At 38.0% G+C, this 24,590-nt stretch overlaps 1 long non-coding RNA gene across 1 annotated transcript in view; it reads right to left on the bottom strand.

Annotated features, from left to right (window-relative positions):
• The window catches only part of LOC130858230 (uncharacterized), a 162,219-nt gene that overhangs the window by 43,344 nt on the left and 94,285 nt on the right, over window positions 1–24,590 (bottom strand). The window contains exons 4-5 of the long non-coding RNA XR_009055022.1: window positions 9,908–9,958; window positions 6,812–6,886 (exon numbers count right to left, since the gene is read on the bottom strand). This is a non-coding gene — a long non-coding RNA (uncharacterized LOC130858230). The remainder of the gene's footprint in view (window positions 1–6,811; window positions 6,887–9,907; window positions 9,959–24,590) is intronic.

The following is a 24,590-nucleotide window of genomic DNA, read 5'->3' as shown; positions in this document are numbered from 1 at the left end:
ACAAAGTTTTTAAGTGTGCAATACAATCCTGTTAAACTATAGATACTAGAACTGATTCATCTTGCATAACTGAAACTTTAGGCCTGTGGAAAATTAACTTCCCATTTCCCCCTCCACCAGCCCCTGGGAACCACCATTGTATTCTCTGCTTCTATGAATCTGACTATTTCAGATTCCTCAGATAAATCAGATCATACAGTACTTATCCCTTTGTGTCTGGCTTATTTCATTTAGCATAATGCCCTCCAGATCCACCCATGGCATTGTAAATGCTAGGATTTCCTTCTTTTTTAAGACTGAATAATATTCCATTGTATATATAACCTCACTTTCTTTATCTGTTCTTCCATCAGTAGACAGTAGTTTCCATATCTTGGCTATTGTGAATAGTGCTGCAATGAACTTGGGAGTGCAAATATCTCTTCAGGATCCTGATTTCAATTCTTTTGGAAGGGATATTATATGGACCCCTTCACAGAATACACAAAAAGAAATGAGTAAGATTGCAAAAGGAGACAATCATCTTGAAATACTGTTATAAAAACATTCTTAAAGCAATTTTGTGGCACAGTAATACTTGTGCTTTTTTATTAATATATTAAATAGCAAGTGTCAGCAGCAAGAATAATATTTATCATAAGTTTAAAGTAGTGATTAGTATACATGATATTTTGAAATATCTACAACCACTATAATATGTTATTTAAAAATCTATGATTTAGTGAAAAAGTCACAGATACTGCTGACATCATTGGGGTTTGTTGCTTATACACATAATAAAAGGAAATGTTAAATTTCAGTTAGAATTTAGTGAAAATACTTAAGTTTTTCATATTCAGATTCACAGATCCCCTGCTTAGACAAATTATGACTCAGGAAGTACTTTGAACGCCTGTCCACCTTCCTTTTTTTGGCCCTCTTTACTCTTCTAGTTGGCTCTTTCTTCCCTATATACCTACCGTGTGGTACTTTTGATAAGCTGATGTGATGGCTCATGTATAATAACCACCATTCACTGACTGTCTACCATTTTGCATACATTATGTATATGCCTTATGACAACTGTCCAAGACATTTTACTGAAAAAAAAAAAAATCCTGAAGGTCAGTCAGGAGGTTAAAAAACTTGCCCAAGGCAAAAAAGTGGAGGACTCAGTATTTAAACTCAGGTCTGTATGGTTTAAAACACTCCCATTTCCACTGCACTCCATTGCCTCCTTCTGGCTTGGAGAAGTTTTGCATTTTAATAGGGAGTCTAAAAACCAAATACCTCTAAGAAATAGATTTCTGTTGGAATTTCAGGGATCATCAGAAGAGAGCTATTTGGAGGTAAGGAGTCTTTAGACACTCTTCAAATTTTCCAACACAAGTAATTCTTCATCCACCACCCCACTTCAGAGAGATAAAAAACTGAGTCAAACCACAGAAATATATCCCTAATCCTCGTGAGGGCTGCACAAATTTCAGAACATTGTGGACAAACAGAACCCTTCAGTATTTTTGAAGGGAAAAGGGAGACTGTGGGGATGATATTTTACTTGGCTGCCATTGCAGGCATTGTTCTAGATGCATTCTGGGTTTTTTTTAATTACTCCAAACACAGTAAAGAAACTATGATCCTTACTGATAGAGGAGGAACTGAGTGTCAAAAAGGATGAAGAAAATGGAAGGAAGGGCTCTTCCCATCTGTGCAACTTCCCAATAGCTTTCTGTTATTATAAGCAGGTTTCCCAAATTCTAGAAGGAAGAAAGTACTGGGCAGGGAAAGGACAGCATCTGAAACATTGTTTCACAGGTGAAGTTCACAAACAACTTGAAGGCAGCGCCCTCCCTCTAGACTGTAAACTCCCCAAGGGAAGGGACCACGTCTTCGGCATGTCTACTCTCCTGGAGTAGCAGCTGGAGCAGGTCTGGCACGGGAGAGGCTCACGGTGATTCTTTAACTGGACAAGGCAGCACTGGCCTATGAACTTCCTCTGTAGCTCTTCAGAGGATCCAAGGCATTCTGTCAGTAGAGGACACTCAGTGCTTCCAGCAGCTTGATTTTCCAGGCCATAAACTTTGGACAATGCTGCATTTATTAATCACTGAAATGATGCACATCTCTGTCTCTTCTTATTATCCTTCTCTCTTTCCATGCTTCTTACTATTTTAAGGCAGAACTGGTAAGTACTGTACCTGCCGCAACCACTGGATGACAGGCTTCATCTGACTTTTTACTGGTATTTGTCAAGTTCAAACATGTGGTATTTTATTGAGTGCATTAGAAAATTAAGATGGATGGGAATGAATTATGTCTAACATCTTTTATACTACAAACATTATAAAAAACTCCATTAGTCTCTAACTAGATCTTCTCCCTTATCTAGTGTTAACTCTAAGAAGCCATTTTAACAAATATTTATTAAGCACCTACTATAAGCTTTGTCCTATTCTAGATGCAAGGAGTAGGGAATACAATGTAAGTCAAAGCAGCAGCATAAATGAAGCTCTCTGCATCAACCGAGCAGTAATGCATTTTTTCAGTGCTTCCTACTTTTTAAATTGCTTCACATATACTAGCTCATATTTTTCTTAAGGTCACACACTCCCCTAGGTGGTTGGTAAAGCAGGTATTATTACCAAGTGTTAACAAGTTTGTAAGACTTGCCCAAGTTCTGACAGTGTATCAGTAGGAGAGCTAAAGCTAGAGTCCAAACCACAAAATCTGGTCTAAGACTTGAGTCTCCACTTTCATAATCTATTCCTTTTCCATTCAATAATACTGCAATACATATTCTGAGACTTCACAATCCAGCTCATGATGGAGACCCTGTTGTTCTACATCTCACCCCAAAGTTCTATGTGCAATTTTCCCACCAGGTTAAAAAGTAGAAATGGTTAATGAACTATAAATTCCATACCTAGGGGTTCCACTTGCCTATTGCTCCATAAATTATTCTGAAACCCAATGGTTTACAACAACAATGTTTCTGTGAGTCTTGACTCTACCTACCAGGAATTCAGACTGAGCTCACGTGGGTAATTCATCTACTCCACATGATGTTGATGGTAATCACTCTGCTATATTCAGCTGGCAGATGGCCTCAATCACATGTGTGACACTTGACAGGGGAAGGAAAATGGCTGTAACACTGGACTCAGCGGGGACTATAGGCTAAAGCACTTGTATGCGACCCTTCCAGTATGACAGCCTCAGGGTAATCAGACTTTTTACCTGGAGCCTCAGGGCTCGAGAGTGATGAGATAGAAGCTGCATAGTCTTTTGTGACCTAGTCTCAGAAGTGACATAGCATCACTTCCATCATACTCTTTTGGCCAAAGCAGTCACCAGCCTGCTCAAATTCAAAGAGAGGAGACAGAGAACCCTATCTCTCCATGAGAAAAGTGTCAAAGGATTCATGGCCTTGATTTAAAACAGTTACATATGGGTTTCTTATATTAACTTATAATTTCTCCTTTTAGCCAATGGTGGTCAAGAGAGCTGTCTCTGTTCCTATGCCACCCATTTCCTCTTCTCAAGTCGCCCAAGTTTGCTAGCCTTCTGCCTGTTCTGCATACTCTGTGTATTCCTGTCCCCTGTAGCATTGTGTTGGATGGTCATTTCCTGGATCAGGGCCCTCATTACATAAGGTTCTCAGTCTTCATCTATGGCTGCATGAGGTATACACTAAGGGACTGAGTCCTCACTACTTTCATTAAAAGGCGCTGGTGCTGGCTGTTTAGTGCCAGGAATGGCTTCTTTCTCCATTGGCGCTACTTTTGCATTGCTCAGTCCCTGAGGCACTCCTGCTGTTTCCTTGTAGGTATGTCAGTTGTGCACTAATCTTTGCCAACTTAAAATTACGCTCTCAGAGTAGGGTCTTTACATGTCCTAATAGGATGTTTTGTGCTCCCAACAGTACATTTGAGACCGAATTGCAAAGTGGGTAAGAATACAAGCTTCAGGGTCAAAAAGCTCTGGATTTCTAATCTCTGCTCTACCACTAACTGTGTGATCTTGTCCAACCTACTTCATAACACTGAGCCTTAGTTTCCTGGTCTGTAAAATGGAGGCAAAAATATATACTTCCTGTCAAAGGGATTAAAAGGTTCTATGTAGACAAAGCAATTATCACATTACTGGTACTTAGTAAATACCCACTAAATGTTAACTATAGCAATAGGAGTAGCACTACCAGTAGTAGCAAGGGTGGTTAACAATATCTAACTAACTGACAAAGGAGGACAATGATGACATAAAGTAAAGGACTCATGAGCATGCAAATGAGTTCCTTTCTCTATAGATATATAAACTGGACTTAAAATATGGGCATGGATATGAGTATGAACATACATACACGTGTTAAGTCACAATATTTATGTATTCCCTTTTCACCAGGTACATTTTATTTATATTCTTAAATGTCTACATGAGTATTTTCTGTCATTCGTTCACACCAGCTTAGTAATTTTTACTAAGAGAATCTACCTATTTTAGAAAAGCATTCAAATGCTGTGGTTGGGCTCAGCATATCACAAAGAATATAGCATGATGAAAATGTCTCTAGAGCATCATAAAGAAACACTTCAATATTTAAGATGGCTGGATTTACTCCAAGGACTGAGACACAGTCTGCCTATCACCAGCTCAGCTTCGAAATACCGTTCTTGGCTCCACTCCGCAGTTCAATGAACATGATCAGTGCAAATACAAGGCGAATAAATCTTAAAGAGATTGAACTAAGTTATTTCCCAACACAAGCATACAAGGGGCAAGACAATCTTGATTCGTTGATGCCCGAGCTAATATTTCATCTTGGACTAGATGATGTAAAGGTTCATGTTATTGACTCCCCGTTTGAACCTTCTTTGGAGAAAAGCAATATTCCACTCTGAATTGGCTTTCATCACAGCACCATCCCTACAGTTAAGACCTGTCGATATTCCTTTATCTGGGAGATGCTTGAGGTCTAAGGTTTTACTGGTTCTGACATGAGGTAATCTGCATCACAATTCACATGCAATTCACATTACTTATACAGTTCAACCTTTCTGAACAAGTGAAAATCCTCCCAACAGGGACTATATTTACCTGCCACTCATCTACAGTTGTGCAGAAGAAACTGGATGGAGGATAGAGTTAAGGGCATTTTAGAGGGTCTGCAATTTTACTTCCCAACAGGCGGCAAAGGATGGAATGAAACATTGAAAGTTCCTAGGTTTGGTATAAGTACAGTGTATTAATTTCCTAGGGCTGCCATAACAAAGTACCATAAATTGGGTGGTTTAAAGGAGATTTATTGTCTCATGGTTCTGGAGGCTAGAAATCCAAAATCAAAGTGTCAGCAAGATTGGTTCCTTCTAAGAGCTATGAGGGCAATTCTGTTCCTTCACTCTCTCCTAGCTTCTGGTGGCCCCAGGTATTCCTTGGCTTGTGACAGCATAACTCCAATCTCTGCCTCCATCTGCACAGGGCTGTCTTCTCCCTTGTGTGTTTACATCATCTTCCCTCCACGCATATATATCTCTGTGTCCAAATTTTTTAAATACAAAGACATTTGTCATATTGGATTAGGGCCCACTCTAATGACCTCATTTTAACTCAGTTACCTCTGTAAAGGCCCTATTTCCAAATAAGTTCATGTTCTGAGGGGGTTGGGACTTCAACAGATGCTTTTTACATGACACAATTCAATCCCTAATATTCAATATGCAAAATTGAGAGCAAAACAGAGCAAGGAAATGGCACAGTCATATTACAGCTATGTAGCACCAGGAAAAATGCCAAAGGAATACAAAAGATCATCCTTCCAGTCTTCCAAATTATTTTTCCATTGTTTAACCTCCTTTTATGCAGGCTACCATTAACATTGTTTTACTTTCAATCTCTGTAGTTCAAAGCACAGAGAACAATTTGATAACCTTTTTTCCCAAATCTGTTTTGGGATATCTAGTTCCCAGATAGGTTCTTCTATTAGGTACAGGATTTCCCTGAGCTTTCTATATTTGTTATTTCTTTAGCAAAAGGGTTTGGAATAACTTGCAGCCAACTGTTCTGTATCGTATTTTGCTGAGAATAATAGATGTGTATGGTGATTATCATTAGACATGAGTTAGTTATAAATTGACAAAATCCTTCCAAACATTGGAAAATTGATATCTTTCTCAGAAGAATGTTTTTCTTCTCTTCACCTCTGGCCTCCAACTTCTTAGAACCAACACCATTCAGCAAGGGTTTAAATAAAGAATCTACAGTATGTATGATGTTCTTAGGCCATAAATAATGCTTCTGCCAAGGACTAGGCTCTAAGAAATGGAGTTTTGGTTTCTCTCGAGTCTACTTCTAGGAAGAATACTATGAATCTGGGAATATCTCCTTCCTTTGCCAAAAGTATATGTTTCAAGCTTTGGAATCTCCTAAAGGACTAGCTGGCAAATACTGTATGAGAAATGAAGGACAAGAGACCAAGTAATATCTGAATCCAACTTTGGATATACGTGAGATTTTGAGATTGTACTCCACAGTGGAAGCAATACCATATAAAGTAGAGCCAATATAAGAAATGCTTAGACTAATCTTTGTAACTGCATTTTCCCCTAGGCTGGGTGCAGTTTTGCACATTCCAAAGTCAGAAGAGGAGCCACAATTCAAGAGATATGGAAAAGAAACCTTGGAGGAAAATGTCTAGCCTCTAGGAATTAAGAGTTACAGAACTACAACTAATTCCAACAACGTCGAAAATGAAATACCAGAATCAAAGGACCATTTAGTGGTATCATATTTTTACCTGAGTAGTTGATATAATAGAAAATCAAGTTGTGGAAGGTACCTGTGCAGCAACCGCAGCCCTAGATTCATGTTCAACATGTGGATTTCTGGATCTTCCAAAGGGTGCAAACATGTGCTAAATGAAAGAAAAAGAAATATTAGAATCATCTTCCTCAGACTTGGCCTATTAATATCAGAGATAAAAGTCACTTAGCTTCATGGTTGTTTGGCTGCTTGGGCTAGAGTAGTGGCTTTATATATTTTTCTTTCAAGTGAAATTGTAGCTTTACTATAATACATTTTATGGCATCTCATAACATTGATGTGGTATAATAACTACACTAGCTGTGTTGCATGATCTCAAAACTAGGACAGCCCTTAGAGATTATCTGACTTTTCAAAGTGGCTTTTACATACATGATCACCGTATCTCATGTTACTAACTCAAAAGAATACGGAGATCCAGAATGGATGTGTGGTTTGCCCAAATGCACCCACTAGGCAGAGCCAGGACCTTGCCCTCCGTGCTCTCTGCATCCTCTTTTCCATTTCTATTTCACATCCGTATCACCTCCAAACACTTTGCTCAAATACTTCAGCATCTGAGTCACAATCTTCAGTCATCATTCTCAGTAATAGAATCATCCACGCTGATGACCAGAAAATTTCTCAACAACTCTCATTCTCAACTCCATCACACTTTAGCCACAACCTGGATTTTCTCATCACTAAGAACTGCTTACCTCTGAGATCGCTAGTCAGTTCTCCTTTTCTGACCCAATTCACTTTTTTCTCCCATCCCCACATATCTACTCAATCTGCCTTTTGCAATAAACAGTCAAAAGAATACTGAGAACCTACTGTAGGTCTGGGAAATCAGTATAAGACCAGCTAACCATGGGCCTAGCGCTCTCTTGGTCAGGTAGCAGCTCACTATACACCAGTCCACAGCTGCTCTGAAGACCTCTCTGTCCCCCCAGCAACGGACAGTTACCCTCTCTAGCATCCTAAAATCCTTCAGTTCATCGATCGTCCATCATTACAATCCCCAAATGTCAGGTCACTTCATCATTCACATTCTCTGCTCCCAGACTGTGTGGTTGCTAGATAAGATCATAAAACTACAATGACTAGTTCCACCACAAATTCAAATTCTTCAACTTGATCTAAGAACTTTACATTCCTTCAAAAGGCCCAGAGAGAACCAAAAAATGGATGGAAGTCTTAAAGATGCAAATTTTTGTTGACACAAGATGGCAACACATAACCAGGTCAGCTAGCCCGGAAGAGAACAGTAATGAGCTCAGTGTCACGACTGGTAGCTTAAGCAGGGTTCAAATCAAAAGCTCCCGAACGTGACTGGCTTCAACACCTGAAGAGAATTATTAAAATACAGAATCCCAAGTCCTACTTCAGACCTACTAGATCAGAACCTCTGGGAGATGTATTTCTAAAGCTCCCTGATAGATTCTGATATAGCCAATCCACAGGCTGACATTAGGCTCCCACTGGGCCATACTTTTGACTGTACTTTTTTCCAGGACACAATGAGAGAGATTTCTTCACTAAAGAGGAGTCTGGATTGAACAGTCGCTTTTATATTTTGTTTCCTCATTTTTCTCCTCTACCTGAATCTGCAGCCTGTCAACATTGTCTTGTTCTCTGTCCCACACATGGCTCTTAGAGCTCAACACACTGATGCAGCTTGGGAGCACATCCCTGCCCAGATCAGCTGTGTGCGTCCAGGGTTCCCGCCAGTCTAGAAATGACAGTGGTGGCTGCACATGCAAATCCTATTCATTCCACCTCCGTGGACAAAAAGCACCACAACTTCTCTTAATTTTCCCACTGACAAGGACTGGCTGCCTGCTCTTTATGCTCTGCTGCCCTCTTGCCTCATCTGTAATGAATTTATGAGGCAAAATGAATGTTTCTTCATTTCTGCCCTTGTAGCAGAAGTAAAAGCAAGACGAACATCCCATCTCTGCTGGACTAAACACTAAATACATTTGTTGCTGCAGTGGCCTCTGTGGGCTCTGCCAAGTGCAGCTTATGTCACTGTTTTTTAACATCTTTACGGTCAGTGAAAAGATCAAGCATTACCTCCAGTGATGGTAAGATCCAAATAGCCAGTTCCAGTAACATCCCTGAAGATGAGTCATAGTCTGATCAGTGGTTTTATAATAAATCTCCCCTACATGTGTCTTGATAAAAGCAGACTTTTCAGGATTTTTTTAAGTTCACTACCAAGGCTTTTGATACTTTTCAGTTGCCAAATTATAATTTTCCTCATTTACTATGGATATGATTGACTACATAGTCCTTAAAAAACAGTTACCTGCATGTAAAATTACTTGACCCCAACTTCATATATACACAAAAAATAGGTAATACTCTAAATACTGTCTCATCTTGTCTTTTTTCATTAAATTACAAAAGGTTTCATATAGGTCAGCATTGCTGGTGCCTCCTTACTTTCATTTCTGTAACAATCTTCTTTATTATTAATACAGTGATGGCAATAAAAGTAATAATAATGCATGCATTTTTTTTCCAAGAGCACAAAGGTCTTGGCCCTGGGTACCCACGTGCACTAAAATATATGACAGATGCTGTGTATCTTTTTTTTTTAGCATCTTAAATGTCTTAAACAATTTTCCTTTAATTACTACGGAAGTTCCTAACAATCCCAGTTACTAAAGGCAAGAGAGTGGCAAAAAAAAAAAAAAAAAAATTAAATTTTCCTTTTTTCCTTTTGTCTTTTTAACAGGGCGGCCTCACATTTTCAATCTTTCAAATCTCATATACACATCACAAATTCTTTGAAACTGGATTGCTATTAGGGAAATAATACTGTTTTCTTCTCAAGGAAGAATAAAAAGCAGAATTTATGTAGGAGTTTTTCTAACAGGGAAGGTACCTGGAGAAAATGGCCGTGACGTATGGAAAAGTAAACTATGTCTCTGAGAAAAAGCTGGGCGTCAGGCCCACAGTCTGGACTCTTCTCACCCAGATTCATTCACCCATACTCTTCCCTTATTAAATCAGCTTTTTGGAAATGTTACTTCTCTTTGAGTCATCTGGGAGACCACTTATCATCAATGAAATAGACTTTGATTTGATTTGTTGGTTATTTCTTTCTAGGCACCATACTTACCAATCCAGGGGCAGCCACAAGACGGATAAGTCAGGAGGTGCAGATCAAGTTCTGAAGTACAGAAAGATGAGAGTGATTAAACAAAAGCCCCCACTTAGTTCAGATTTTATTTTTTATTCATTTCTATTTGTTAAACATTTATAGAACTTTTATTGTCCTGGAATAAGTTCCCTTGAAAATTGAGCCTGGGGCAAGTCTTAAGTTCTAAGCTTCACTGGGAGATGTAATTCCAGGGCAGTGTGAGTAACAGAAAAAAGAACTGAGGCAGGTAAGATTGGGAAGCAAATACAATGTATTGTGTTACAAAATTAATCATTTCACAAAAAGACACAGTCTCTTGGGATAAGCTATACAGAGAGCTTTCTCTTGGTATAGTCCATCAAGGGGTAGAAAAGAGAGATAAATTAACTATCAGCTTCCTCCCATCTATCATATCCTGCAACCACACAAAATCAGTTGCCATCCAGCAATTGGAGTGGAAGAAGAAATCCAGAGTTCTAGAGAGACATAAACACTAGAGAATCTGAGGTGGCACAAAAGAGGTATCTTGATACACTTATCATGTACAATACAAGCCCTTTTATAGTATATTTCCTAGTCAAATATGACTATCAAAATTATAATTAAATACATCCTACCTACATTTTCAAATCACAACTAAGAAAAAAAGAAACTTTTGATTGCTGGTTTCCTTTGAAGAAGACATATGTAATAGGATATAATTTTTTTAGGAATTTTTTTACCTATGAAGTTCATTTTTAGTATTGCTAAACAATAAACATCAAGGAAAAAACAGTTGATTTTTCTAGAGAAGATTGCTGAAGCCCTTCTAGACTAGCAGAATTAAATAAATATTAAACAGAGGCTTCTAGGAAAACATTCAGAAATCAAGTGAGTTCTCTAGGTGGCCACCTATCAGAAGGTGGTTAGGGATGATTCTAATTTACTTAACAAAATGGTGAGTATCATGTTGTCAGAGAAGGAGGGAGAAATTTAGGAAAAATAAATTACTTCCTTTATTAGTATGCAAATAAATTATATGATCAGCACTGTGGTTATAATATTTTGTCTTACAGAGAAGTCATTTAAATTCATCTGCCTGGTGGAAAAAAGCTTTTTTTAATTATCCTATGAAACTTTCCACTGGATTATTTGGGCCAAAATAACTCTGCACCTGATATAATCTGAACCAGTATTATTGGATATATCTTTAATTGTGATTAAAACACTTCAGCTCAGTCTAATTTCTTTCTGCTTCAAGGGTGTCCAAACGTCTTTAAGGACAGATAACTCCATCCATAACTACCATCATCACTACCATTATTAAGTATTTGGATTGAGTTGGAAATTCATTTTGGTTAATGATATCTGATATTAAAGAAGTCATTTATTTGAAAGGCATAGAAGACAACTTAATTCTGCTATGTACCAAGTCTTACTTGCCATGAATTAGCAGTTCAAGGTGCTTACACTGTTAACCCCAATCTTTGGACTACCTTTATTATCAGTTCATCCAAAAATTCTTTAAAAAAAAATCTATTACTTACACGTGGCAATTCTCTACCTACAAGGAGAATAAGGCATCTGCTCAGGCCATCCAAAATAGTAAATAGGGGGCCTTATGTTGTTGTAGGACTAGTCCACACAAAAGAGGTCTTAGATTGCTACCGTTGCCATAACAAAGTACCACACACAGAATGAAGGCTTAAACAACAGAAATACATTGTATCATTTTTTAAAAACTAGGAGTACAAAATCAAGGTGTTGGCAGGGTTGTTTCCTTCTGAGTGCTGTGAGGTAAGGATCTACTCTAGGCCTCTCTCCTTGGCTTAGAGTTGGCTATCTTCTCCCCATGCCTATTCACAATGTCTTGCCTCTATGCACGTCTGTGTGTCCAGATTCTCCCTTTTGGTAAGGACAACAGCCATATTGGATTAGGGTCCATTCTAATGGTCTCATTTTAACTTGATTACCTCTGTAAAGACTCTCTCTCCAAGTAAAGTCACATTCTGAGGTACTGGCGTAAGGACTTCAACATATGAATTTGGAAGGAGACACAATTCAATCCATAACACTCCCTAACACTCTTGCATTTTGGTTATAGGATCTGCAAAGATGGGTTCCACTGCGGGTAACGGCAAAGGTTAGAATGCAAGCTCCAGTGTCCAGTCACAGCCCCTGGCTAACTGTGAGACCTCAAAGAAGTCACCCAATCTCCTTAAGCTCTGTTTCTTCATCTGTAAAATGGGAATGATAATAGCTCCTGCCCCACAGGGTGGCTGTGTGGAGTAACTGTCAACCACGTAAAGTATTTAGCCCACTGTCTGGCACATGGCAAGTGCTCCTGATACATTAGTTATTATTAGCACAAATTATTAACCTAAAATGATCAGTCTAAACTGAAAAGTAAAGCTCACAAACCCAAGGGTGGGAGAAAATAGTTTCAACCTTTCTTTTCCAACCAATTTACAGACCCCCTCCACCTAAGGCTACATTTTAGATTAAGGTGGACTCCCAGAGCCAAACTCTCAGGAACAGCTGACTTAGAATTACAGTGGCTGATCTCCACATTTACTTCACCTTTAATGCCACAAGATTTCCTAACAGGCAGAGCTGAGGTCACTGAATTTACTGACCAAATGTCCTACTTTACATGGGGTCCTTTATACTGAGATATTATACTACACAGCTTTCTTCTCACAATAACTACTTTTCCATTTCTCAGAAAGTCAGTTCTACTCTACATATCCTATTTCTAGTTCATATTTTCTCTTTTATTCAGCCAAAATTAGATTACCAATTTGTGTGTGTGTGTGTAATTGTTGTTAAAGTTTTTCCCCAAACCTTCCTTTACAAATTCATTAATATTCATGGAGTTTATATATTAAATTTACATAAGTCTATGATAAGAGGGAAGTCTCTGCCCCCAAGATTCTAATCTTGCGTTAGGAGGCTCCGAGGTTTGTTATAAATGCCTGTTTTTATTGTTTTGTTTTCATGTTTGGCTTATCTCCAACCTTCCTGTGGAGCCCAGAATAAAAACAGAAAGATACATGCAGCGGTTAGGTATCTGACCACCCCAGTGAGCCTCCTTTCTTGGTGCATCTCAGGAAATGGTGAAATTAGCATAGACAAAACTACTCAGTCTGACATGCCCAGGAGATGCATTTCCTGGGAGAAACCATCTAGGGCTACATTATGACTTTTGTGGTCCTTCCATTAAAAATAATAATAATTCTTACAAGTTGTGTAGGATTCTGGTTTTCTCTTTGCCATTGAAGCCAGGGTGAACACTCAGTTTTCATGGTTCAATAAAGGGAAGCCATTGGGAAAAAATAATAGTAATAATAATAATAACTATACTTTTCAACTGCATTGGTATAAGGATGTATATATTTAATGTTATATACTAAAATATTTTCTTGAACTCAAAAGCTAATTTTATTATTCTGATTTTAAAAGAAATGAAGGGACTTCTCTGGTAGCACAGTAGCTAAGAATCCGCCTGCCAATGCAGGGGACACGGCTTCCATCCCCTGTCCAGGAAGATCCCACATGCCACAGAGCAACTAAGCCCATGTGCCACAACTACTGAGCTGCATTCTAGAGCTGGCATGCTGCAACTACTGAAGCCTGTGCTCCTAGAGCCTGTGATCCACAACAAGAGAAGCCACTGCAATGAGAAGCCCCCACTCACCACAACTAGAGAAAGCCCATGGGCAGCAATGAAGACCCAATGCTGCCTAAAATAAATAAAATTTTTAAAAAAAAGAAATAAAAGAAATTAAGACAATTTCATGGGCCTCTAGAAGTACTGTGGGCCCTCAGCACTGTATCTACTGTGCCTAATAGATGTCGGCCCTGAAGCATCAGAGGAGCTATAGTATTTGATTTAAGGTTCCTAGTTGCTGACTACCTTAACCAACTCATTATGTAGCACCAAAGATGCACTTGACTTTTACAACCCTTCTGTTACTAGCCACAACCTAAAGTCCTATAAGAAAGAAAATAAGATACAGGCCTATTGCCTCTGTATTCCAGCATACAGTCAGAGCAAGGATTACACAAACTCTCAGCACATATTCATATCTATCATATCTTAGTTTTAAAGCACCCACTTGATTCTCTCTGAGTTTCCTTTAGAGTTGTATAAATATATAAAATAGCATTTTCTGCTTTTTAAAGTGCACCTTTCACAAATCAAAGTTATTTATGAAGAAAGCAAGGAAACTAACATTTCCTGAGAACATACTATGTATCAGGCATTATCTTGGGTGCATTCACATAGATAGTCCAGGAAGACAAAGACTATTATCCTCATTTTTATGCATAAGGACTGAGACTAACTGGGTCAAATAACTTGTCTAGAATAACAGAATTTAGTAATGGTGGAGCTAGGATTCAAATCCAGATCCTTTTGATTTCAAAGTCAATGCCCTTTCTAATACATCAAATAGATTATTTATACTGAGTTGTCCCATTTAGTATATTTAGATAAAAAGATTTGGAGTGACCTCTTTTTTAAGAGAAAGTAACTATTCTAAATTGTCAGTTATCAGGTAAAATCCCATCATCTAACAAAATCACAATTTTTTTGAACCAGAAGTACATTAGAATATATGCCTAGTTCAATCCCTTCATACTCTGGATGAAAAAAATCCCAAAACGATTTGTGAAATTCCCAACACCCACAGAGAAAGCAGTGCACCTGCAATCATTGCCCCTCACTAAGCACAAAAAGAGGGAAAACAACAACATAACCCTCGTACATGAAGTACAAAAAAAATGGTAGAAAAGAGTTACATGAATAGAGTATTATTCTGAACAATTTTAGGTTATCATATGCCCCCCAAGACCAAGGAAGTCAACTTCATATCACTAAGTTGGTAGGAACAACTCTGAGTTTCAATAACTGAGGCAAGTGCTACTATAGAAACTGAGCTGGCTTTTGAAAAACGGGCAGGAGCTGAACTAGCGAAGTGGGATGGAGAATGCTTTCTAGATGATCAGAACAAAGCCACAGATGGAACCACAATTAGCATTTCCCCTGAGCTTTAAAAATTAAGAAAGCAACTTCATAAACCCTACCTCCATTATATCTTACAACCCTGTAAAAGTTTTTAAACAAATATATAAAATTTTATTGTTTTTAGGTTCAAAATAAATGAATATTTGTAAAAAGTTTAAAACACTACAGAAGTATATAGAGTAAAAAGTGAGAGTTTCTCTTAATCCTTTCTATGATTTCTATTTCAGGGCCCTTTCTCATAGATTAAGTTTGGTATGTATCCTTTCAGACCTTTTACAATGCATTTACACACACACACACACACACACACACACCCAAAGTCCTGGCACATGCAGAAAAGCTGAGGGTGGGGGAAGAAGCAGAAACCTTGTGAAAAGAACTGAGATGTTGAGGATGAATTAAAATATTTTATCTGTGGCAGGCAGTATAATCTACACATCATTGGAGTTGCTGGAGTTATATTTTATGTTTGGTTTGGGATAGGGAGGAAGAAAGAAGGTTAAAAATAATTAGTGAAAGTCCTCAAGGAGGGTGCTGGTTGAGAGCAAAGCCATCCCAAAGAGCCCAGTTACTTAGGGGACACAGATTATAGAACCGAGAAGTATCAAGACTGTCAAGTACTTTAATCCCAAAGCTAAAGAATCTAGAGGTTTCTCCTCAGGCAACAGGAAGTCATTGGGGGCTGTTGAGCATGGAATGTATGATGTAATTAATGGTTTAGGAAAATTCATCTGGCAGAAATAGGCAGGAGATAGACTCTGAAGTTATGAAAACCAATTAAGAGGTTACTGAATCTGTAAAGCATATATTCTCAAGGAAGTAGTCTTAAACAAGGTTAAAAGTTTATATACAAGTATTTTTGCCACAGTGTTATAGAACCAAAAATGTTTCTAAAACATGAAAACAACCAAAATATCTAAATATAGTAAAGTTAGTTAAGTAAATGATGATATTCCCAATTCAATAGACTTCCTGAAGCCATTAAAAAATAATGTTTTTGAAAAATACTTAGTGACATGGAAAATGCTGGTGAGGCAATGTTGAGTGAAAACACACAAAACTGTATATGAGTTTGACCCCAATTACATAGAGAATTTTCTTAAGAATACTGTTGTGATTATCTTGCCGTAGGAAAAGACCATTAGTCATAATGAACACGTTTTAGTTGATAATGCTCTGCTTTCAGCAAATAAATTAGAGAAAACTTTCATATATCAGCATTACTTGGCTTACAGAATGTTTCAATTCCTACTATTAGTTCAGGTTTATCTCCCTAAGCATAAGAAAGGAGGTGAGTCAATAATAATGGGACTCCACTTCTCTGAGTAGGTCTGTGAAATGCAGGAGAAGAAAAACCAAAAAAGACTCAGAAGTGCCTTCTGATTCAGGATAGAAATGCTGGATAAAATATAGTTTACAGTGTAGACATATTTCATAGACTTTCCAAATAAAGAGGATTATAGACATTTTAGATATTAAAGAAACCTAAGTAGGTAATTTTCCTGGGCTTTTCCCCAAATCTCTGTGTAGAATAAAATAGAAAAGTGAAACAGTGCAATCTCCCCAAACTTCAAAGATGGTTTTCAATCAGCGCTGTCAGTAGAGTAATGCAATACAAGAACATTTCAAAATTTCAATTACTAGCCCAAAACAAGCAAAACACAATTTACAAAAAAGGAAAATACACAGTATTGCTGTGACAGTTCTGAAGGACACTGAGTTCAGGCCCATCCTTCTCTTACACAAGCTCTCAAATCATCATTGTATAGATCTCGGCACTACAGCTACTTCACAAATGCTAATCAGACTATAAGGTTACTAAAATGATTTATAAAAATGAAGATAGAGTCTCCTAAATTAGTAGTCTCCATTTTCTGTCAAAATAGTCAACAGGTAAATTTCATTTTGCCATAATATTTCTATTTCTATTATTTTAGTTGTTCAACCCAACAGTAATGAAATAAAAATTTACAATGCCTGATGTGGCCAGAGTTAACCCAGGCCTGCCCACAGTCTTCATGTGGAAGTGACCATGGCCTTCCTCCCTGCTCCCAACTTTCCCAGGAGAAATAGACACCTCTGGACCTCCCAAAGCTTCTTGTCAACTCTAACAAGAATTTCCCTGGATAATTACATGAAGCTCAAATAAAATCAAATAAAATTAAATATAAATCAGATATGCTCTGGAAATCAGAAATACTGATAAAAAGTAACTACTAAGAAAAATTTATACCACAATCCATAGAGCATTAGTTTCTATTGTAGCAAAGGATATGTCATATATGGAGAGGGATTAACAAAAGAAATTCATATTGTATGTTTTTGCAGTCTTTGACATGTTTATGGTTTTTTCTGATCTGACACTAGAAAGCTTAGTCCTCCTAATTTGTTTTTAAACCTCTACATTGCTAGGTGACCTGAAACTGGCCAACTAAACTTCTTGCGGCCCAACTGCTTTATCAGAAAAATTTATTTAACAAATATTTATTAACCAATTACTCTCTGAAATGCACTATTAAATAAATAGGTGTTGAAAAATATGCATTTATTTCATCAGTGGCAGTTTTAAAACCACTAATTTGTTTTCTGTTACCCATTAGTCATTCTTCCTCAGAATCTTCTCTACCCAATAACAGATGAAAAGTAATAAAATCTAAATATTAAAAGAACATTATCATAAAGTTTTTAACTTATATTTTCTAATTCTATTTTCAAGTACAAAGCTTAAGAATATATACTGTATAACAATGCTAAACTTCAAAACAGTGATGTGTCAATTAATGCAGGCTTAGAAAGCTTTTTTTCCCCAGTTTTACTGATATATAATTCATGTACAACACTGTATTAGTTTTACATGTGCAACATAATGATTTGATATATGGACATATTGCAAAATGATTACCAAAGTAAGTTTAGTTAAAATCTATCACCTCACATGGTTACAATTTTTTTTTCTTGTGGTGAGAACTTCTAAGATCTAAGTATCGTTAACTATACTGTTAACCATATTGTTAACATATATTGTTAACTGTACTATCACCATGCTGTACGTTACATCCTCAGAACTTATTTCTTATAACTGGAAGTTTGTACCTTTTGACCACCTTTAACTATTTTAGAAAGCTCTTAAAGACACTAAATTGTATGACATCTACATGTTCAGCTTCTAATTGTACTGAAAATCTTCTTGTACTAATATGAAAACACCCTGAGTTTTCTCAGCCCTCCCCAACTTCCATCCAGCAGGACCTCAATACCCTCTAAAATGTTCTGAAGTGCTCTGGAGATCCAAGTGCTCTCTGAAGTCAGGTTCTTCTGGAATTCAGGTGTTCTCATGAATAATCTCACAACATGTGCAGTGGCTCTCTCCAGCATCTGCTGAACACTTTCATTTCACCAGTCACGGCTGCCGTGTCACTAAGCTTGCACTCTGCCAGACCACACTGCTGCTCTTCTGCCCCCAGAGGTGCCAGAGATGTGTGGTGAGATGGGGGTGATGCCTGATGTCTGTCTAATGTTTACTAACGTTGACCTTACAACCTGTTCAATTTCTGAAGTAGTGATAGTTAAGCGACTATGTCACAGAATCTTAAATTTTGTTTGTGATTTGACTTTTATAGGCATCTTGTTCACCACAATAACCAGACCTCTATTACTGGGACAGGCATGCCAGGCTCCTCCTTTCTTTAAAATGAGTTCTCAGAGAAAAAGATGGCGGTGAAGTAGAGGGACGTGGAATGCATCCCTCTCCACAGATGCATTGGGAATGCACCAAAGGACGCAATAATTCCCACAGAGAACCAGCTGAACATCAGCAGACAGCCTCGGACACCAAAAGGACAGCAAGGAGCCCAACATAAGTGGTAGGGAGGCATCTATGACGGCTCAAAGAGGGTGAAGTGGCGGAGCTGTGGCAGACGGGAGGGAGTGAGAAACACACAGAGGGTCCGAACCGCAGCTCAGTGTTCCCGGACCGAGACGTCGATCCACAGCTGAACAGAGGGTCCGGGAGCAGGAGCGTGGGAACCAGAGAGCTGGTTCACGGTGAGAAAAATTGTTGCCAATAAGGTGATGGACCGAGAGGACAGGAGGGAAGGGGTTTGTGGTGAGGAGTGCCTGCCCCTGAGAGCTGCCCGGCCATGATGGCGGCTGGATGCTGCAGCCTCACGGGCGGCAGGGAGGAGCCGCGCGCATAGCCTCTTTCTCTCTTTCAGTGCCTCTGCAACAGGCAGTGGAGAGATGCCCTGTGGGCCACCTAAGGTGCTCAGGGATAACAAGTACCCTCAGGTACTTGGGTGGGGCTAGATTAAAACCCCTTGGAACACGGGCAGCAGGGAGGCTGCCAAGAAAAAACAAACAAAAAAAAAAAACCCGAGAGAAGCCCAACTCTAAGACTTTCTGTTTACACCTGAGCCACTGGCGTCCCTCTGCAACAGGCACCTCCAAGCCCGACTGAAACAACAGTGTGCCACTGCTCACTCACTTCCAGGGAAAGGAGCCACTATTGTACCCTTTCCCCCCACACACACCGACGCTTACAGACGAACAATAAAGGAACCTCTGCTGGTCACAGAATAATGCAAAAAAACCCAAGGCGAGTAGAAGGACACTTACAGCTGAGACTCTAAGGAAACAGAAATATTAGTATCAATCCTATTGAACTGGTCAATTCTGGGATCAGTTCTGGATTTTATTTATTTTTTCTTTCTTTTTTTCTCTTTTTTTCTTTTTCCTTTATTAATTACGATCTTAGTCCTAAGGGATCTACAAGTTTTATAACATAATTTTTTAATGATATTTTTATTCTATTTTTATTTTTTTTGCCTTTTTATATATTTCTATATCTAGCTAAGTTTTTGGCAGTATGGACAATATATCTCTCACACTTTCCTTTCATCTCTATCTTTTATACATTTCTATTCCTTTCTTTTTATTTGCATATTTCCAATCACACTATGCTCTTCTGTTCCCCTTTCTTCCAGCCATTTTTAGTTTATTTTATCTTAACATACTTATAAGCAACACTATCGATCTGCTCAGACTCCTTGCTCTATTCTCCACATGATGCACCGCCTTGGTATTTAACATTAGGTTTTTGTCTTTATCTTAGTTCTTAGTACAATTGTCTAATTTCACTCTGAGAATCTCCATTCTGTCTGGTGGTACTCTAGCTCTTTTCTATATTTGATCCTAACTTACAAAATCTCCCTGGATTAGTGTTTGTATGTGTAAGGTGTTATTTGTTTGTTTGTTTGCTTTTGCTTTTGTCTCTGATTTGTTCTGTTTCAGTTGTCAATTTCTGTTGGGTTTCTTTTTGAATATCTGATAGCACACTGGGGTTCTGTCAGTTCTTTCCAGAGCCTTATGTCCTAATGGATTCAGTAATTGTGTGTCTTATACATGTATGTGTTTCCTAGACTTAGTATTTGTTTAATCCAATACTTGGACATTAGTCTGAGGCTTGGACAGTCTTCTATAAACACCTCTACCGCCAGGACAAGCAACCCCAAAAGTTTGGACAACCATGAGGAAACAAAGAAACACCATGCAGGCAAAGGAGCAGGAAAAAAAACCACAAGACGAAATAAATGAGAGGAAATAGGAAAACTGCCTGAAAAAGAATTCAGAGTAACAATAGTAAAAATGATACAAAATCTCGATAACAAAATAGAGAAAGTACAACAAGCAGTTCATAAGAACTCAGAAAAACAAACAGCAATGGATAACAAAATAACTGAAATTAAAAATACTCTAGATGCTATAAACAGCAGAATGACTGAGGCAGAAGAACGAATAAGTGAGTTGGAAGACAGAATGGGGGAAATAAATGCCACAGAGCAGGAAAAAGAAAAAAGAATAAAAAGAATAGAAGACAGTCTCAGAGACCTCAGTGATAACATTAAGCACACCAACATTTGAAATATAGGCATCCCAGAAGAAGAAAACAAGAAAGGGTCTGAGAAAATATTTGAAGAGGTTATAGTGGAAAACTTCCCCAACATGGGAAAGGAAATAATTAACCAAGTCCAAGAAGCACAGAGAGTCCCATACAGAATAAACCAAAGGAGAAATACACCAAGGCACATATTAATCCAACTAACGACAATTAAACACAAAGAAAAAATATTAAAAGCATCAAGAGAAAAGCAACAAGTAACAAATAAGGGAAAACCCATAAGGATAACAGCTGATCTTTCTGCAGAAACTCTGCAGGCCAGAAGGGAATGGCAGCATATACTGAAAGTCCTGAAAGAGAGAAACCTACAGCCAAGAATACTCTACCCAGCAAGAATCTCATTCAGATTTGAGGGAGAAATCAAAAGCTTTCCAGACAAGCAAGAGTTAAGAGAATTCAGCACTACCAAACCAGCCTTACAACAAGTGCTAAAGGAACTTCTCTAAGTAGGAAACACAAGAAAAGGAAAACACCTACAAATACAAACCCAAAACAATTAAGAAAATGGTAATTGGAGCACATATGTCAATAATCACCTTAAATGTAAATGGATTAAATGCTCCAACCAAAAGACATAGACTGGCTGAATGGATACAAAAACAAGACCCTTCTATATGCTGCCTACAAGAAACCCACTTCAGACCAAGGGATACATATAGACTGAAAGTAAAGGGATGGAAAAAGATATTCCATGCAAATGGAAGTCAAAAGAAAGCTGGAGTAGCAATACTCATATCAGACACATTAGATTTTAAAGTAAAGACTATTACAAGAGACAAGGAAGGACACTACATAATGATCAAGGGATCCATTCAAGAAGAACATATCACAATCGTAATTATCTATGCCCCCAACATAGGAGCACCTCAATACATAAGGCAAATGCTAACAGCTATAAAAGGGGACATCGACAGTAACACAATAATAGTGGGAGACTTGAACACCCCACTTACATCAATGGATGGATCATCCAAACAGAAAATAAATAAAGACACACAAGCTTTAAATGATGCATTAGACCATCTTGACTTAATGGATATTTATAGGACATTCCATCCACAAACGACAGACTACACCTTCTTCTCAAGTGCACACGGAACATTTTCCAGGATAGGTCACATCTTGGGTCACAAATCAAACCTCAGCAAATTCTAGAAAATTGAAATCATATCAAGCATCTTCTCAGACCACAACACCATGAGACTAGATATCAATTACAGGAAAAAAACTGCAAAAAATACAAACACATGGAGGCTAAACAATTCACTCTTAAACAACCAAGAAATCACTAAAGAAATCAAAGAGGAAATAAAAAAATATCTAGAAACAAATGACAATGAAAACACAACAACCCAAAACCTATGGGAGGCAGCAAAAGCAGTTCTAAGAGGGAAGTTTATAGCAATACAGTCCTACCTTAAGAAACAAGAAAATTATCGAACAAACAACCTAACCTTACACCTAAAACAATTAGAAAAAGAAGAACAAAGAAACCCCAAGTGAGCAGAAGGAAAGAAATCATAAAGATCAGAGCAGAAATAAATGAAAAAGAAAGGAAGGAAGCCACAGCAAAAATTAATAAGACTAAAAGCTGGTTCTTTGAGAAGATTAACAAAATTGATAAACCATTAGCCAGACTCATCAGGAAAAAAAGGGAGAAGATGCAAATCAACAGAATTAGAAATGAAAAAGGAGAAGTAACAACGGACACTGCAGAAATACAAAAGATCATGAGAGACTACTACAAGCAACTATATGCCAATCAATTGGATAACCTGGAAGAAATGGATACATTCTTAGAAAAATACAATCTTCCAAGACTGAACCAGGAAGAAATAGAAACTATGAACAGACCAATCACAAGTACGGAAATTGAGGCAGTGATTAAATATCTCCCAACACACAAAAGCCCAGGTCCAGATGGGTTCACAGGCGAATTCTATCAACCATTTAGAGAAGAGCTAACACCTATCCTTCTCAAACTCTTCCAAAATATTGCAGAAGGAGGAACACTCCCAAACTCATTCTACAAGGCCACCATCACCCTGATACCAAAACCAGGCAAAGATGTCACAAAAAAAGAAAACTACAGACCAATATCACTGATGAATATAGATGCAAAAATCCTCAACATTATTCAACATAGTTTTGGAAGTTTTAGCCACAGCAATCAGAGAAGAAAATGAAATAAAAGTAATCCAAATTGGAAAAGAAGAAGTCAAATTGTCACTCTTTGCAGATGACATGATATTATATATAGAAAACCCTAAAGACTCTACCAGAAAACTGCTAGCACTAATTGATGAATGTAGTAAAGTAGCAGGATACAAAATTAATGCACAGAAATCTCTTGCATTCCTATGCACTGACAACAGAAGAGCAGAAAGAGAAATTAAGGAAACTCTCCCATTCACCACTGCAACCAAAAGAATAAAACACCTAGGAATAAACCTGCCTAAGGAGGCAAAAGATCTGTATGCAGAAAACTTTAAGTCATTGATGAAAGATATCAAAGATGACACAAACAGATGGAGGGACATACCATGTTCCTGGATTGGAAGAATCAACATAGTGAAAATGACTGTACTACCCAAAGCAATTTACAGATTCAATGCAATCCCAATCAAATTACCAATGGCATTTTTCACAGAACTAGAGCAAGAAATCGTACGATTTGTATGGAAATGCAAAAGACCCAGAATAGCCAAAGCAATCTTGAGAAGGAAAGATGGAGTTGGAGGAATCAGGCTTCCTGACTTCCTGACTATACTACAAGGCCATAGTGATCAAGACAGTATGGTACTGGCACAAAAACAGAAAGGAAGATCAATGGAATAGAATAGAGAACTCAGAAGTAAGCCCAAACACATACGGGCACCTTACCTTTGACAAAGGAGGCAAGAATATACAATGGAAAAAAGACAGCTTCTTCAATAAGTGGTGCTGGGAAAACTGGACAGCAACATGTCAAAGAATGAAATTAGAACACTTCCTAACACCATACACAAAAATAAACTCCAAATGGATTAAAGACCTACATGTAAGGCCAGACACTATCAAACTCTTAGAGGAAAACTCTATGACATCCATCAAAGCAAGATCCTTTTGGACCCACCTCGTAGAATCATGGAAATAAAATCAAGAATAAACACATGGGACCTCATGAAACTTAAAAGCTTTTGCACAGTGAAAGAAACCATAAACAAGACTAGAAGGCAACCCTCAGAATGGGAAAAAATAGTTGCCTATGAAACAACGGACAAAGGATTAACCTCCAAAATATACAAGCAGCTCATGCAGCTTCATACCAAAAAAGCAAATAACCCAATCCACAAATGGGTGGAAGACGTAAACAGACATTTCTCCAAAGAAGACATACAGATGGCCAACAAACACACGAAAAGATGCTCAACGTCACTCATCATCAGAGAAACGCAAGTCAAAGCCACAATGAGGTATCACCTCACACCGATGAGAATGGCCATCATCACAAAATCTGGAAACAACAAGTGTTGGAGAGGGTGTGGAGAAAAGGGAACTCTCCTGCACTGTTGGTGGGAATGTAAGTTGGTACAGCCACTATGGAAAACAATTTGGAGGTTCCTTAAAAAACTACAAATAGAACTACCATATGATCCAGTAATCCCACTCCTGGGCATATACCCAAAGAAAACCATAATCCCAAAAGAAACATGTAC

Source organism: Hippopotamus amphibius, chromosome 8 (genome assembly GCF_030028045.1).
Source record: "Hippopotamus amphibius kiboko isolate mHipAmp2 chromosome 8, mHipAmp2.hap2, whole genome shotgun sequence".
In the NCBI taxonomy this organism is placed as follows: domain Eukaryota; kingdom Metazoa; phylum Chordata; class Mammalia; order Artiodactyla; family Hippopotamidae; genus Hippopotamus; species Hippopotamus amphibius.
Note: the sequence above shows the minus strand (reverse complement) of the source record. Positions and strands in the feature narration are given on the sequence as shown.